The 16,883-nt window shown below is 38.0% G+C and overlaps 1 long non-coding RNA gene across 2 annotated transcripts; it reads left to right on the top strand.

Annotated features, from left to right (window-relative positions):
- The first annotated feature begins 1,155 nt into the window (after window positions 1-1,155).
- LOC120491823 (uncharacterized) lies at window positions 1,156-12,808 on the top strand. Of its 2 annotated transcripts, none has more exons than XR_016149264.1 (7): window positions 1,156-1,248; window positions 5,389-5,611; window positions 7,558-7,582; window positions 7,672-7,735; window positions 8,582-10,447; window positions 10,510-12,035; window positions 12,500-12,808. It is a non-coding gene; the product is annotated as an uncharacterized LOC120491823 (long non-coding RNA). The 2 variants fall into 2 exon arrangements; XR_016149265.1 differs by lacking the exon at window positions 12,500-12,808 and having other exon boundaries at window positions 10,510-11,603; window positions 11,746-12,181.
- Window positions 12,809-16,883: the final 4,075 nt, after the last annotated feature.

Raw genomic sequence — 16,883 nt, forward strand, 5'->3', positions numbered from 1 at the left:
GGTTTTGCCAATTGTGTGAGTGTTTTTAGATTTGTGTGTAGAGTTCTGAGAATATGAGGCATTCTTTCAGAAAATGTGTGTAAACAATCGAGAAAAACTGTAATGAAGCAGCCTAATGAGTAAAATGTCTATTTTTCCGGTGTCCCCAGCTCCTCGTTTGAGCAAAAGGTAGGCTACGCTAAAACAACGCATTACATCGACGTTAACCGTGTTAACCATAACCTTTTAAATACTCGACCTTTTAAAATACTCGACAACGGGACTCCTGTAACTTCAGTGCCCAACCCGGTATCACGACAAGACGTGAAATAATCAGGTTGGTCCACTTTGGAAAACGTAGATGTCACGGTTGGTTTAACAAAACCATAAATAGGGCTATACTGCCCTCTTGTGTCAAATTATATTTTTATATTTATTTTTCCAACAAATAAAACCAAACCTGCAATAAAAACCATCCAATAAATCCTTGAACTCAGTTGATAAAGCGTTGGGCTTTAATCAAGGAGACCTGAGTTCAAATCCCGTTCTTGCTTACGTTAAATTGTTGTGATTATATCAAACAAAGTGGCCAAAACAACATTTCTCCAGCCGACAAGACTAATCACGTTGGTCCACTTTGGAAAATGTGTAGATGTCACGGTTTAACCCCCTCAAACGTGAAACTTGCACTGGAACTGAAACTTAACTTACCATAACGACTTATTGGTTTTCATTAAACTGAGAAAAATTGGATTTTGTTTTATTGACGATCACTGAGAAATGGTCTATTGTTTAAAATGCAAAAAACATTTATTATTTTCAAGGTGAAAAGGATTAATTTGCCTCGATCCACGCCGAAACACGTCTGCGTTAACACGCTCCAGTGGAGAGATACCCGTGTTGACCTATTGTACGCAATCGCCTCTGCCATAACAACTTATTGGTTTTCATTAAACCGAGAAAAAATGAATTTTGTTCCGAAAGAAGTGAAATTGAAATTTCTGAAAGCGCTTGCAGTGCGTCTTGGACTCCTGTTGGTGACGTTGATAGAGATCTGCAAGAATATGTACTCTTATACCGGGGTATATATTATCCAAACCACTAGAGGGAGCTAATTTTCGTCTTTCTCCGGTGTGATGAAGAGATGAGTCCTGTGGTAAGCGAAACCGGAAGTGTCCGACCGCACACACAAAATGGCGGCCACGTGCAACTAGCAGAGGTGCTCCACTGATGATTGACTGTGTTGCTACTGTTATATCTTTTTTGCAGGTAAGATTACTTGTGTCTATTATAAGTCAAAGGGGTCCACGAACAGTTATGTTTAGTATTTGAGTATTTAGGATTTATGTTAAGTAACGTAAGTTTTGAGCACGAAATTGTTTTGAGCACGAAATCACCCGTGGATAGAGCGTGATCAGAAACAACGCGGCAATGAAACTTCGTATGTGAAACGATAATTGGTATTATGCAATGGAGATAGAAAGACAGTATGCACAGTACTGTTATTTAGAGGTTGTGTGATATATTGATGGGTAAAATAATAGTTTAAGTGACGCGAGTTCAGTAACACACATGGAGTTCGCGGGTGTCCGCCATTTTGCGCAAGTTGCATGCAGCGTGGACATTAGAGTTAAAGGGCAACTCCACTCATTTGCATTAATCTTTCCATTGTTAGAAACCCAGTTATACTATTGAATGGTCGTGCAACATTTTCTCATTTTCCCATGAGACGAGAGAAATCTGCTATTGACCTTTTTTTACTTCCTCCTACAAAGACGCAAAATTCGTCATTTTATGTCATAGTAGGAGGAAGTATAAGAGAGGGGGATTTCTGGAAAAATTACAAGCACAAGATCTCACCCTTTCAAACCCACCCATAGGGGGTTGGACCTAATGTGCTAACAGACCTATCACAGATCAGTGCCAGTGCGTCTGATTTCACCGCAGAAATGTTTTGAAAATATGGACGAAGGTACTGAATACGCAGACGGATGCATTATGTAGGATTGGCATTACATATCTTTTTTGGAAGCTAAGCTAGCAGGCTGTTGTCCTGTGGAGAAAGCTGAGTTCTAGCTTTAGGTGTTACCATCCTCTTTTTCCCGGATATGTCCGGCCATCGATGTCCGGGATTCAGCTTTTGCTTTCTGTAGTTACAGCTTTTGTTTTAATCTAACTGAATTCATTCTGATTGCTGAATCTGAATGTAGTGTTTACATGAACGCTAAACAAGTGATCGGTTGATGTGGGTTTTAACATTGCTAAGAAAATTCCCGCTCCTCCTCGCGTCGTTCTCCACACAGCTCTCACTCGTCCCGCTCGCCACAGTAAACATGGTGAATGACGACTGTACAACGCAAAAGCCGAATCCCGGGAATATTGGGCGATCTCGAAACGCATTTTCAGGCAGACGCATCACGGAGACTCACTAGCCTAGACTTGTTGTTTACCTACTGTGCGTTTACCGATAGGCGTGGCCTCCAGCGAAGCAAGTGCATTCTGGGAGATGTTGTTTTTCATCCACATAAGCCAAAAATACATTTTCTGTCTTTTCTCAGTCTAGAAAGCTCTAAATTCAAAAATAATTCCACATTTCTTCTACATAAATTACCCGTTTTAAATACACATGAATCTTTCCAGAGGTGGAATGACCCTTTAAGGGAAACTCAAACGAAGTGATTTGCTCGATAATGGTATAAAAGAGTCGTGAAATGTGACATAAGAGAGCGTTAAGTGTAATGTGTTATTTAGAGTTAACAAGTCATGCTGAGAAAGAGAATGTATGTACTTTGGAAAGTGTTTAACAGACAAAGGGAAATGTATAGGTTCAAATTAAGTTTAACAAGGGTTATTTGTTATTTTTGATATGGGGCGAGATATACTGTATGTTCACATGTTTGACTTGCAAACTGAAGTGAATGTTAATTTAGGTTAGTGAGCAACAGGGAATGTTATAATGAGCAATTATTAAATGTCATACTGAATGTGAGAATGCGCACAATATAGCAGTTAATGCAGAGACGAGCAGATAACACACCAAATTGAGATGCTCCACTGATGATTGACTGTGTACTGTTAAATCTGTCTTGCAGGATTGCATGCAAAGCCCCAATATAAAATGTGTTGCACCAGAAACGACATCTGCTCCTTTCTAGATGTGTAACATAGTTGTAGAAAATGAACTATTGATATCGGCGAATTACAATGTTTGATAAAGATGGGTTTGATTATTCTTTATGTTCCTGCAATTTTACTGTATCATTTGAGAAATAATATTTTAACATTAGACCACTTTTATTCTTTCAGTATACAGTCGGTAACAATCTGTTTCTAGCAGCAAAATGTCAGTGCCATTGTTTGGTCTCAAGATGCACATTAGTAATGTTTTTTAAAGGAAAAAAGGACCACACTTGCGGTCTTTGCACTTGTGTACTTGCACGATGTAGGTATTTCCTGCATTTAGCCCAAGTGTTCAAGTAGGTGTGATGACTAGATTACCCAATGGGACACACTTATAGTGACACAAAAATGCAAGTGTTTACAGAGCTTTATTTAAATTTTCAATTCTTTGCATTTTAAAATCAACAATGTCTGGTTAGTAGTCCCAATGTAACAAAAGGCATAATTAAAAAATATGGTGCTTTTAATTAAGTGATGCAAATGTGCAAAATACACATACCATACTCATCTTTGCAACATTATAATGACACTTTAACAATGTGTTTTTCTACCAAATTACATGTAAAATGTAGTTCATTTAACTTACAGTGGAATGTTTTCCTCATCATCTTGTGATTTCAGTGCATGTGAGTTCCCGCATCTAATGCATGATGGGATACGCTCCAATGCGGTATTCAAGATAGTGTACATTTAGTGCTTGTTCAGGGCGTTGCGCGGATAGTAACAATCGGTTTTGAGTGTAGTTCACCCAAAATGAAAATTACTGTATGCAAAAAAATTCACGTTTATAGAGTTTTAGTGTCGGTGGTACTACATTAAAATACTGTATTATGTTGAGTATAATAAAGCAATGAGGGGATATTTGTCAGTCCTGATAATGCCAAATGTCCTATGTTACCAATAAAATTGCAAGCATATTCATCTAAATATAATTCTGTATTTCCAGCTTCAGAATCATGAATTCTTTTTATTCCGGTGTCTGTGGTCCTGTGCATTGGTTTCCCAGCACCAAGTCCAAACCTTTTCATTTCCACTCCCAATGTAATAACCAAATTTAGCATTTTAATCAACAGTAATTTCTTTGTTTACCTTTTACCATATGTCTTGCAGTATCGCAATATCATTCGATATTCGGAGTTCACTATTATGATGTATATTGAATCCTAACATGAGGGTATCGTTACACCCCTAGCCCAAAAGTTACTTAAATGCCCTAATTGAACAAAGGCCTATTCCTGGCTTAATCCAATCCCTGTCTGTGAAATCAGACCTTTGAGATTAATTAACTTAAAAGTTACTTTACTATAGGGCTGGGCGATATGGCCAAAAAAAATTATCACGATAATTTTTTTAATATCAGTCGATATCGATAATTATCACGATATATGTCAAATATTTTTTTTTTTCAAGTTTAAAGGCAGATTTTTGCAACAAAGTTGTATAAACCAGAGTGTTAATTGTGTTTTTAAACTACTCTTTAAATTTATGTTCAGTAACAAAAACAGTATCTGTTTTTTTTTTCTTATGTAACAACCACATTTTTATTTGGTAAAAAGTAATATTCTGACTGTTTGAGTTGCATTCAAATTAACCATTGGTCATTCAGTATCATGCATTTAGATCATGATAACCACCGATAAAACCAGGTATAGCATATAACTTAGCTCCTCACTATCATGGCATAACTTTTTCTGTATTTTTTGAATGAAAAACAATAGCCTGACAGATAATCCTTACAGTAAATCCATGGTAGGCTAAATGGATTCAGTATCAATTCAGATTCTGACTGTATCGTTGCACGCAGTGTTTCTCCTTTTTGTCAGCGTTGTTTCATCTGCCTTTAAACTGGTTTAAACTTGACATTTGTGTTCTTCGCTGAACTCAAGTGCTTCTCACTGGATCTCGAGAGCAAAACGATCAGAGGCGCGTCTGCGTGAGCTCGCGCTCCGCTCAATGCACTGCCGTTTGGACTTTGAGCCGAGCGGATAAATGCTCCGCGCGGTTTAAATGAGTTTCGTTCCGCTTTTTTGACGCATAAATATTATCGAACATTTATCGACCATATCCTTGATATCGTTTTATCGAGGAAAATTATATCGCGATAATTATCGTTATCGTTTTATCGCCCAGCCCTACTTTACTAGATAGAAAAGGTGGGCATAAACATTTAAAATGTGTAAATTAGTATAAAAACAAACTCAGTATGTGTTTTCTTATTGATTTTGCCAGATCTCCTCCTTCAGTGATGCTCCTCCTCCTCCAGTGAAAGTCCTCCTTCAGTGAAGCTCCTCCCACTGCAGTTCACCAATAAACGGAATATTCCCCTCAGCTACAAGTGAAGACGAGCATCAAACCATCAGGAAGAGCCAACACAAACACAGAGTTTATTGAAGGACACTGAGAACATGAGATCCAGAACACTGCAGAATGAAACATACTGAAGAACAAAGAGGTTGGTGTTAATTCTTGATTCTGTATTAAAGGCACAGTATGTAAGTTTCGCCACTAGAAGTCGCTTATTCTAAACAAAGGCATAGCTTGATGATGCCGTGAATGAGTGTGGAATCATTGGAGGTCTCCAACCGACCACCGCTTCGTCAGGGCGACCGGCCCCCCACCCACTGACTGGTCCCCACGAACCCACTATTTGTCCAATAACCCACTATATTTACCAAACGTCCCGTTACCACTCCCGGGCCATGCCCCCGTCCCACAAACCCACTATTTGTCCAATAACCCACTGCATTTTTTAAAGTTTTTCCGCAGTTCATTCAATATGCTGCAATTGGACGCGGTCCCACCGGCAATCTATTGAATGGGGATTTTGGTAGTGGTTTTTTTCTTGGGACATTTTAATTAAAGTTCCTGTCATGATAAAAACTATTTTACTGCACTCAGCTAGGGCCTCTGAGTCCGTAGCACCAAGCGCCGTCCCATAATTCCACCGTCCACGAACCCAATGGCATAAATGCTACGTGGGATCTCAATATCTCAGCTCTGGAAGGGTCTAGAGCCTCCATTTTCGCACTCAGGTCTAAGTCTCATGGCCCTCTATCAGAATCCAGAGTTTCAAGAAGATTGGAGAAACTTATTTTTTCGCACCGAAAAAAAAATGACAGGGGTACCACTGTCGTTTTTTTTTTTTGGAGTCGAAATTTTGAGTTTCTCTGATCTTCTTGAAACTCTGGATTCTGAGAGAGGTCCATGAGACTTAGACCTGAGTGCAAAAATGGAGGCTCTAGACCCTTCCAGAGCTGAAATATTGAGATATTTATAATGGCATAAATGCTACGTGGGATCTCAATATCTCAGCGTGGAAGGGTCTAGAGCCTCCATTTTTGCTCTCAGGTCTAAGTCCCATGGCCCTCTATCAGAATCCAGAGTTTCAAGAAGATTGGAGAAACTTATTCTTTCACACCAAAAAAAAAACCACAGGGGTACCACTGTCGTTTTTTTTGGGTCGAAATTTTGAGTTGCTCTGATATAGGCAAGGTCTGATCTCTCCCACGCACGTTTACCGCTTTACCGTTAACCGTTTTATACCTCGATGGTTTATTTGCCAGGAGTTATTGTTCGGCTTAAACAAAATGTGGGTTTCTATTATACTCCAGCGGCAAAGCACAGCTAAAGCCTTTAATATCCATTTATGAAGATATTCATTTCATATTCAGCGAAATTCATGAGGTAGAAAATGTTATTATAGAGCCCATGAAAGCCAAAATGAGAAAGAAAGTTTGCATGTGCCTTCTGTGAGCACCGTCTCTCCAACCAAATGCCCAAAGTATTTTTTTCCAAAAGGAAGTCCACTGTTTTCATGACCATTGTCTTTTCACACAAAATGACTTGATTATCAGAAAACTTGATTAGCAAAGCCCAACTCATGCCATAGGTTGCAGTGTAGGGCTGCATTTTCATACCTGTAGGTCATTTTCTTTGTTCTGAAGCACGGATTAAATTTTTTACTCGTTCGGTTTGCTTTCACAAGGCAACATTTCAAAGCGTACCAAAATGTGTTTATGCAAGCCACGTGTATAAAACGATCCTCTTATTGGTCAGAGTTCAACCAAAGAGTATAGAAGAACAAGAAGCAAAACTCTAGGTGGCGCTTCAGGAGCGCGGCCGCCATTTTGGGGTGAAAATTCCAACTGGAGTTACTGGACAACTGCATAGATAACAGTTTTTTGAGGTAGTTTTTTCTTCTAATGTTTCCCAAGCGGCAAAATTCTAATCTGAAAAATGAACCCTACCCGGAAGTGGGAAAAACTGCAATACATCGAAAATCCGCTAGAGGTCGGTCCCAAAAGGGGGTGAATATCCATAGACCTCACATTAAAATGTCCGTTTTCACAGCATCAATTCATATGTTTACAGTTTGACTTTTATTGTATTTTTCGATAGGTTCTGAGTGCCTGACAACTGTGAGGTGAGTGAATTTTTTTCTGACTCGTTAGTTTAGATCGTATTTGGATATAAAATGTATGAAAAATAAGGGAGGTTAACTTTGATTGACAGCTGATAACGGGCTGCGCCGAGTGGAATTGGACGTCTTGGCCATGATCTGACACGACGCATCTCTGTATCCTTTCTGAAACATTTGTATTTCTGAACATTTGTATTTTGTATTTCTCAAGATTTTCTAATATGGCGCCGCCCATACCCCCCATAAACAGCCTCAAACCTGTTCTTCAGAAAGTCTATTAGTGACGTCACAGACGCTTTGTCCATTTTTTTTACAGTCTATGGTATTTCCGTTGTATGCAACTTTACACATTTACTACTTATATTAGTTACCAACTCCATTAGGCCTGAAATATATTTTGTACGTTTTAATCCCCTGGATCATGCTACAAACATGATGATCATTGATGCGCTGTCTGTTATCCTATAACTTTAATTGCCACTTTGAACAGTGGCTGTGTTTTTTTTGTTTACATAGTTTTGTTTTAACGGTCATTAATATAAGATAATACTGCAAAATACTTGTGTTGCAATGGAGCGTTCACTTCTTGTCAATATACGTTCTTTGGTTCAACCGTTTTCATTCCTCAAGATGGACAGAGATAATCGCTCCGCTGGCTTTGTTTATTCGAATGTAGCCTTGATTCCTGCTCTGACTGATAAATTAAATATTAAAAAATATATTACATTTATGAAGCAAGTTAGGCTTCGTCAAGACAGCATTCTTGCAACACGGAATCCTGCACACGTTTCTCTTATGAACTGTCTGAGATTCATTCTTTGGTAACACGTTACTTGAAGGGGTATGCATAAGACTAACATGACGTATGTTATGAATATGAAGGAAGGTTTATGCATGTTTGTGACAACTGTCATTAAGTGTCTTTTGCTCAGTTATGAAAGTTTTAATGCAAATATGACATTGTTTGAGATGTCTTTGTTATGACACCTTGACATTACCAAGCAGGGATGGAAATCAACTCTTTTGTCCACCGGCGGCCACTGTGGATTTCTAAATCGACCAGCCACTCGACGTGTTTACTAGCCACTTTCTTGTTTTTAACCGACAATGTGTAACTGGTAACACTTTACAATAAGGTTCATTAGTTAATGTATTTACTAACATGCACTAACCATGAGCAATACATTTGTTACTGCATTTGTTCATCTTTGTTAATGTTAGTTCATGAAAACACAGCTGTTCATTGTTTGTTCATGTTAGTTCACGGTGCATTAACTAATGTTAACAAGATTTTAATCAAGTATTAGTAAATGTTGAAAATAGCATTAACAAAGATTAACAAATGCTGTATATGTGCTATTCATTATTAGTTCATATTAACTAATGTAGTTAACTAATGTTAACTAACGAACCTTATTGTAAAGTGTTACCGTGTAACTGCATGTGAAAGTTAATGTGTATCTACATGTGAGTTAATGTGTAACTGCATGTGAGTTAATGTGTAACTGCATGTGAGAGTTAATGAGTAACTGTATGTGAGAGTTAATGTGTAACTGCATGTGAAAGTTAATGAGTAACTGCATGTGAAAGTTAATGTGTAACTGCATGTGAAAGTTATTTAGTAACTGCTGTGGAAGTTGATGTGTAACTGCAGTGAAAGTCTATGTGTAACTACAGGTGAAAGTCGGTGAGTAAAGTGCATGTTACTGTGATGAGTATCTGCAGATGAAGTTTATGAGTAGCTGCAAGTGGAAGTTAATGTGTAACTGTGGTGAAAGTTATTGAGTAAATGCTTGCGAAAGTCATATGTGTAACTGCGTGTGATAATTAATGTGTAACTGCAGGTGAAAGTACGAGTAACTTGAGGTGAAAGTATGAGTAACTTGCAAGCGAAGTTAACGTGTAACTGCAGTGAAATGGTGAGTAGCTGTACGTGAAGTTAATGAGTAACTTGCAAGCGAAGTTAATGAGTAGCTGCATGCGAAAGGCAACGAGTAACTGCAGTGAAAGTTAATGTGTAACTGCATGCGAAAGCTAATGTGTAACTGCAGTGAAAATCGATATGTAACTGCATCGGAAAATGTCCAGTAGCTGCATGCGAAAGGTAACGAGTAGCTGCATGTGAAAGATATGAGTACTTGCATGTGAAAGACGAGTAGCAAGCATGTGAAAGATAATGAGTAACTGCAAGCGAAGTTAACCGGTAACTGCATGTGAAAGTCTATGTGTAACTGCAGAGAAAGTTTATGTGGAACTGCATCTGAAAGTTGATGAGTAATTTGTAAGCGAAGTTTATGAGTAGCTGCATGTGAAATGATAAGTAACTGCACTGAAGTTAATGAGTAACTTGCAAGCGAAGTTAATGAGTAACGGGCATGCGAAAGGCGACGAGTAACTGCTTGTGAAAGTTGATGTGTAACTGCATGTGAAAGCTAATGTGTAACTGCAGTGAAAATCGATATGTAACTGCGTGAGAAAGTTGTTGAGTAATTGCAAGCGAAAGTTTACGAGTAGCTTCATGTGAAAGTTTACGAGTACCTGCCTGTGAAAAATGATGAGTACCTGCATGTGAAATGACGAGTAACAGCATGCGAACGATAATGAGTAACTGTATGTGAAAGTTAATGTGTAACTGCATGTGAAAGTTAATGAGTAACTTTATGGGAAAGTTAATGTGTAACTGTATGTGAAAGTTAATACTGGTAGGTAGGTTAATGTGTAACTATGTGAAAGTTAATACTGATAGGTTGGTTTGTGTAACTATGTGAAAGTTAATACTGATAGGTTGGTTTGTGTAACTATGTGAAAGTTAATACTTGTAGGTAGGTATGTAGGTTAATGTGTAACTGCATGTGAAAGTTAATACTTGTAGGTAGGTAGGTAGGTAGGTAGGTTAATGTGTAACTGTATGTGAAAGTTAATACTTGTAGGTAGGTAGGTAGGTAGGTAGGTTAATGTGTAACTGCATGTGAAAGTTAATACTTGTAGGTAGGTATGTAGGTTAATGTGTAACTGCATGTGAAAGTTAATACTTGTAGGTAGGTAGGTTAATGTGTAACTGCATGTGAACCTATACTGGTAGGTAGGTTAATGTGTAACTGTATGTGAAAGTTAATACTGGTAGGTAGGTAGGTTAATGTGTAACTGTATGTGAAAGTTAATACTGGTAGGTAGGTAAATGTGTAACTGTATGTGAAAGTTAATACTGGTAGGTAGGTAGGTTAATGTGTAACTGTATGTGAAAGTTAATACTTGTAGGTAGGTAGGTTGGTTAATGTGTAACTGTATGTGAAAGTTAATACTTGTAGGTAGGTAGGTAGGTAGGTTAATGTGTAACTGCATGTGAAAGTTAATACTTGTAGGTAGGTATGTAGGTTAATGTGTAACTGTATGTGAAAGTTAATACTTGTAGGTAGGTAGGTAGGTAGGTAGGTTAATGTGTAACTGCATGTGAAAGTTAATACTTGTAGGTAGGTATGTAGGTTAATGTGTAACTGTATGTGAAAGTTAATACTGGTAGGTAGGTAGGTTAATGTGTAACTGCATGTGAACCTATACTGGTAGGTAGGTTAATGTGTAACTGTATGTGAAAGTTAATACTGGTAGGTAGGTAGGTTAATGTGTAACTGTATGTGAAAGTTAATACTGGTAGGTAGGTAAATGTGTAACTGTATGTGAAAGTTAATACTGGTAGGTAGGTAGGTTAATGTGTAACTGTATGTGAAAGTTAATACTTGTAGGTAGGTAGGTTGGTTAATGTGTAACTGTATGTGAAAGTTAATACTTGTAGGTAGGTAGGTAGGTTAATGTGTAACTGCATGTGAAAGTTAATACTTGTAGGTAGGTAGGTTGGTTAATGTGTAACTGCATGTGAAAGTTAATACTGGTAGGTTGGTTAATGTGTAACTGTATGTGAAAGTTAATACTTGTAGGTAGGTAGGTAGGTTAATGTGTAACTGCATGTGAAAGTTAATACTGGTAGGTTGGTTAATGTGTAACTGCATGTGAAAGTTAATACTGGTAGGTTGGTTAATGTGTAACTGTATGTGAAAGTTAATACTGGTAGGTAGGTAGGTTGGTTAATGTGTAACTGTATGTGAAAGTTAATACTTGTAGGTAGGTAGGTAGGTTAATGTGTAACTGCATGTGCAAGTTAATACTGGTAGGTAGGTAGGTTAATGTGTAACTGCATGTGAACCTATACTGGTAGGTAGGTTAATGTGTAACTGTATGTGAAAGTTAATACTGGTAGGTAGGTAGGTTAATGTGTAACTGTATGTGAAAGTTAATACTGGTAGGTAGGTAAATGTGTAACTGTATGTGAAAGTTAATACTGGTAGGTAGGTAGGTTAATGTGTAACTGTATGTGAAAGTTAATACTTGTAGGTAGGTAGGTTGGTTAATGTGTAACTGTATGTGAAAGTTAATACTTGTAGGTAGGTAGGTAGGTAGGTAGGTTAATGTGTAACTGCATGTGAAAGTTAATACTTGTAGGTAGGTAGGTTGGTTAATGTGTAACTGCATGTGAAAGTTAATACTGGTAGGTTGGTTAATGTGTAACTGTATGTGAAAGTTAATTCTTGTAGGTAGGTAGGTAGGTTAATGTGTAACTGCATGTGAAAGTTAATACTTGTAGGTAGGTAGGTTGGTTAATGTGTAACTGCATGTGAAAGTTAATACTGGTAGGTTGGTTAATGTGTAACTGTATGTGAAAGTTAATACTGGTAGGTAGGTAGGTTGGTTAATGTGTAACTGTATGTGAAAGTTAATACTTGTAGGTAGGTAGGTTGGTTAATGTGTAACTGCATGTGAAAGTTAATACTGGTAGGTTGGTTAATGTGTAACTGTATGTGAAAGTTAATACTTGTAGGTAGGTAGGTTGGTTAATGTGTAACTGCATGTGAAAGTTAATACTGGTAGGTAGGTTAATGTGTAACTGTATGTGAAAGTTAATACTGGTAGGTAAGTAGGTTGGTTAATGTGTAACTGCATGTGAAAGTTAATACTGGTAGGTTGGTTAATGTGTAACTGCATGTGAAAGTTAATACTGGTAGGTTGGTTAATGTGTAACTGTATGTGAAAGTTAATACTGGTAGGTTGGTTTATGTGTAACTATGTGAAAGTTAATACTGGTTGCTAGGTATGTTTGTTAATGTGTAACGTGGGATCACATTATAAAATAAATGTTTTTCTCCAAAACACGTTGGCCACAATTGCTCATACCCTTTTATTAAATACCTTTTTGCAATCTCTTTTTGCCAAGATAACTGCTCTGAGTTTTCTGTTATAATGCCTGATGTGTTTGCACAACACCTGACCTGAGATCAGAGACCATTCCTCCATACAGACTCTCCAGATCCTTCAGATTCCCAGATCCATGTTTGTGCTTCTCTTCAGTTCGGACCACTCATTTTCTATAGGGTTCTGGGACGGTCATGGCAGAAGCTTCATTTTGTGCTCCCTAACAAATTTTTGTGTTGATTTTGATGTTTGTCTTGGATCGTTGTCCAGATGGCAGATCCAACCATGGCCCATAATAAGATTTCTAGCAGAAGGTGTTAGGTTTTGATTTTTTATCTGTTGATGTTTAATAGAATCCACAATGCCATGTGTCTGAATAAGAAGTCCAGGACCTCCTGCTGAAAAATAGGTCCCCAACATTAAAGATCCAATGGTTTATTAAATTGTACACATGGTACTTTTTATCCTCATGTCCAATAACTATCTAGTGTGCTTACTGCCAAAAAGCTCTTTTTGTTTAGTCTCATCTGACCACAGAACCCTGTGCCGTTTGAAGATCCAGTCGTGTCTGACACCTGAATATGCTGGAGTTTGTTTTTGGAGGAGTGTGGAGGATCTTTCTTGAAACCCTCTCAAACAACATGTGGGGTTGTTTGATAATTTTTTTTATTTAATACTGGTAGGTAGGTAGGTAGGTTAATGTGTAACTGCATGTGAAAGTTAATACTGGTAGGTAGGTAAGGCAAGTTTATTTATATAGCATATTTCATACACAATGGCAATTCAAAGTGCTTTACATAGAAAAAAATAAATAATCAAAAGTAATCAGAATAATTAGAACAGTTTAGAATAAAACATGAAAAATAAAAATTATTATAAAAACAAAATACAGTAAATAATTAAAACAATTTAGAATCAAAAATAAAACGTAGTACGCAGTAACAGTCGGACGAACAGTGGCAAAATGCACAGCTAAACAGATGTGTTTTGAGCCTGAATTTAAATGTGACTACTGTAAGAGCTCACCTGATCTCTTCTGGAAGCTGGTTCCAGTGGCGGCTGTTGGCATAATAGCTAAAAGCAGACTCTCCATGCTTAGAGTGAACCCTTGGTGTTTCTAGCTGATGTGAGTGATCTAGGTAGGTAGGTTTGAATAAGCATCAAAAAATGATTTGTGCACTATCAACATTTCCATTAGTTTTTTTAAAGTGCCTACTAGGCTGTTTTTATTTTGCAGCTCTCCTACAACAGGTTTACATTAACCCAATGTCAAAAGCACTATTTTACTCATGCTGCACATCACTTCATTTCTCAAAGCAGACTGATCTCATGAAGTAGCGTGTGTATGACACGCCAATTCGTATTTCCATTTTTTGGCGTGCTATCAGTAAGGTTTAATGCCCGACGAGGTGTCTATTGTCAGGTTTTAATGGACGACGGCGAGGCGTGAACCGGCCGACGTGCAGCGGAGGACGAAGTCCATTAAAACCTAACAATGGACACCTCGGAGGGCATTATAACCCGCTTATACCATGGTCACTTGCCAAATAAAACATTTTTAAAACATTAGTTTATATTTTAATTAGGCTAAATCTAGTTTTTACAAATAATAACTTGCCTGACGGTTTATTTAGCAACCGGAGATATTTATAGTCCGCTCAGCTTGTAGAACCCTTAGGTTCAAAAATGCATTTTTTTTTTCATGAAACACAGGTAGGCATAGTTATTTTTTATTACACATAAAACAATTAATCAAACAAAAATCAGAAAAACACAAAAAAAAACAAAAAACAAACAATTAGTTCTGAGCACCAGCGATTTGCGCTTATATATGGCAATAAATTAATCAGATCAAAGAGAGGGTCATTTGCCTAGCTACATTCTAGCTTTTTTATTTACAATTAATTTCAACGTTTCCATTTATAGTGCAATTTGAAAAAGTCGGCCAGTCAGAAGGATCCACAAAAGCTGGGTAACGTACTGCTGCCCATGATGGGCACTTGATGCAGACAGTAGCTAGTGCTACGTTGCTCCAGCTTCGTCTCTCACGGACAGACGGAGCCGCCCGCAGACTGCTCTCGCATCGATGGCCTGTCACCGACATTATTTGACGGCTCTCCAGTCCAGCATCGGAGAGTCCACCTACAGCATACCAGTCGTCAAAGTTGCCATATTCTCCATAAATGTTAAAAGAAATAACGAAGTCGCTCATTGTTGTATTAGGCTATAGAATCTAACGTTAGATGTTTGTTTTGATAGAGCGTTTGACTGCCTGTTGCTATGGTTACTCACAGCTGTTGTAGGCAGCGCATTTATTTATTCATTTCGAATAGTAAACAGGCAGTTTCACCAGAACTACTTTACTAGGTGTCCTCTATCACCTTTTAACGGACACCCTGCAGCCAATCAGAATCGAGTATTCACCCAGACCATGGTATAAAGACGCACGCCTTTCAGCGTGTTTATAAACGCCGTTGACTTAACGTTATATAAATATATGACTTACATCAACCCCGTCCCTAAACCTAACTGTCACTGGGGTTAATGGCATTTATGACTGTTCCCTTACCATCCTCCTAGGTAAAAAAAAGATGTGACTTACCTCAACCCCATCCCTAAACTTAACCGTCACTGGGGTTAATGGCATTTATGACTGGAGATTTGACTGCGTGTACAGACACGCGGAATGACGCGGACGTTAATGGCGTAGGCATACACGCAGATACACGCAGATAGCTCAAAATGCGTAGAGCTGACACGCCACCTGACTCGAAAGTGGCGTGTATGTTTACGCAAAAGTCATGATGTCATGTTGCTCAAAGAATCTGAAAACATTTGGACCCTCCCAAAAGGGATGAAAATTATAGTTTGGGGGGTTAGTAAAAATAATAATTAGTAATTGAGTTGGCTACACAGATTTGTGTTCACTTCAGTCATGATAATTCAGTGCGTTCATCTGAGTCTCACTGATCTGTCACTGCTCATCAATGTCAGAATATTTGCGATGACCAATCAAAGTAGGCTGCTTTATGTTTTCAAAAGCATGCAAATTGTTGAGTTGCCAGCATGTTTTGTGATGCTTTCTCCGGTGTGTGTAAAGTCTCAGTGTGGCCGTGTACCATGAGTGATCGCTCTTGTATTCGACCTCGAGCGCTCTTGGAAAAATTGGTTACAATCTGAAATGTCAACAATAGAGGCTGCTAAAAAATATATAAAGCACCTTTAAATGTATTTTTTTTAAGTGCCTTTTCTTTTATGCAACTTAATAAAGCTGCTACAATACGAGTAACTAAAGTCTGAACGTAAGGAAAACTCAAGAAGAAAACATATTTGCTGTGATTCCTCTTCTGTGGAGCTGATCGGTCCTGAATAAATAAATCCTGCCCATTGTCAGACTGCAGTTGTGAACTTACAAACCCACATGGCTGGTTTAGAGGGCAAAACGGCAACCTTTCTGAGAAACACAGCCGCTGTCATCAGACTATTGTGTGATCCATGCGAATAAATCAAAGTCTTGCTCTGGGGCCCAATAGTGAAAGTTAACGAATCAGGTTTGTACGGTGGTTTTCATTTCACAGCTCTGTCTCCTTTATTTAACACACCTGATTCAGATCATCAACTAATAAGACAACAACGAGTTACTGTTGTGGATCTGCACAATTAACCGTTAAAAGATAGCGACTCCCACACGATCTTATTCCTAAACGACAACAATTTGGTTATGTCTATAGTATTGGAATAAAAGTTTGTAAAAAGGGGCTGCGAAGTCGTTCCAAATGGCGGATTTCGATTCGTGGTGAAGGTTTCAAGCGTGTTCCGTCTCTTCCATGGCAAAGTGAATTTCAATTAAATGTAAACCTTTAATCTTATAAATTAACTCGTTTCATCTGACTCCATAAAATGAAAAGGTTTGTCAATGATATCTGTGCATCATCTAATACGTTAAACATTACTTTACTTTACGTAATCAAAATGTTCTATCTGAATGTAAATTAATTTACCTTAATTGTTTTTAGCAATGCTCTTGCTTTTGGTTGTAGTTTTAGCTCTGTCCTAAATGACA

The sequence above is a fragment of the Pimephales promelas genome, chromosome 22, assembly GCF_988280905.1.
Source record: "Pimephales promelas chromosome 22, fPimPro1.hap1.1, whole genome shotgun sequence".
Classification (NCBI taxonomy): Eukaryota; Metazoa; Chordata; class Actinopteri; order Cypriniformes; family Leuciscidae; genus Pimephales; species Pimephales promelas.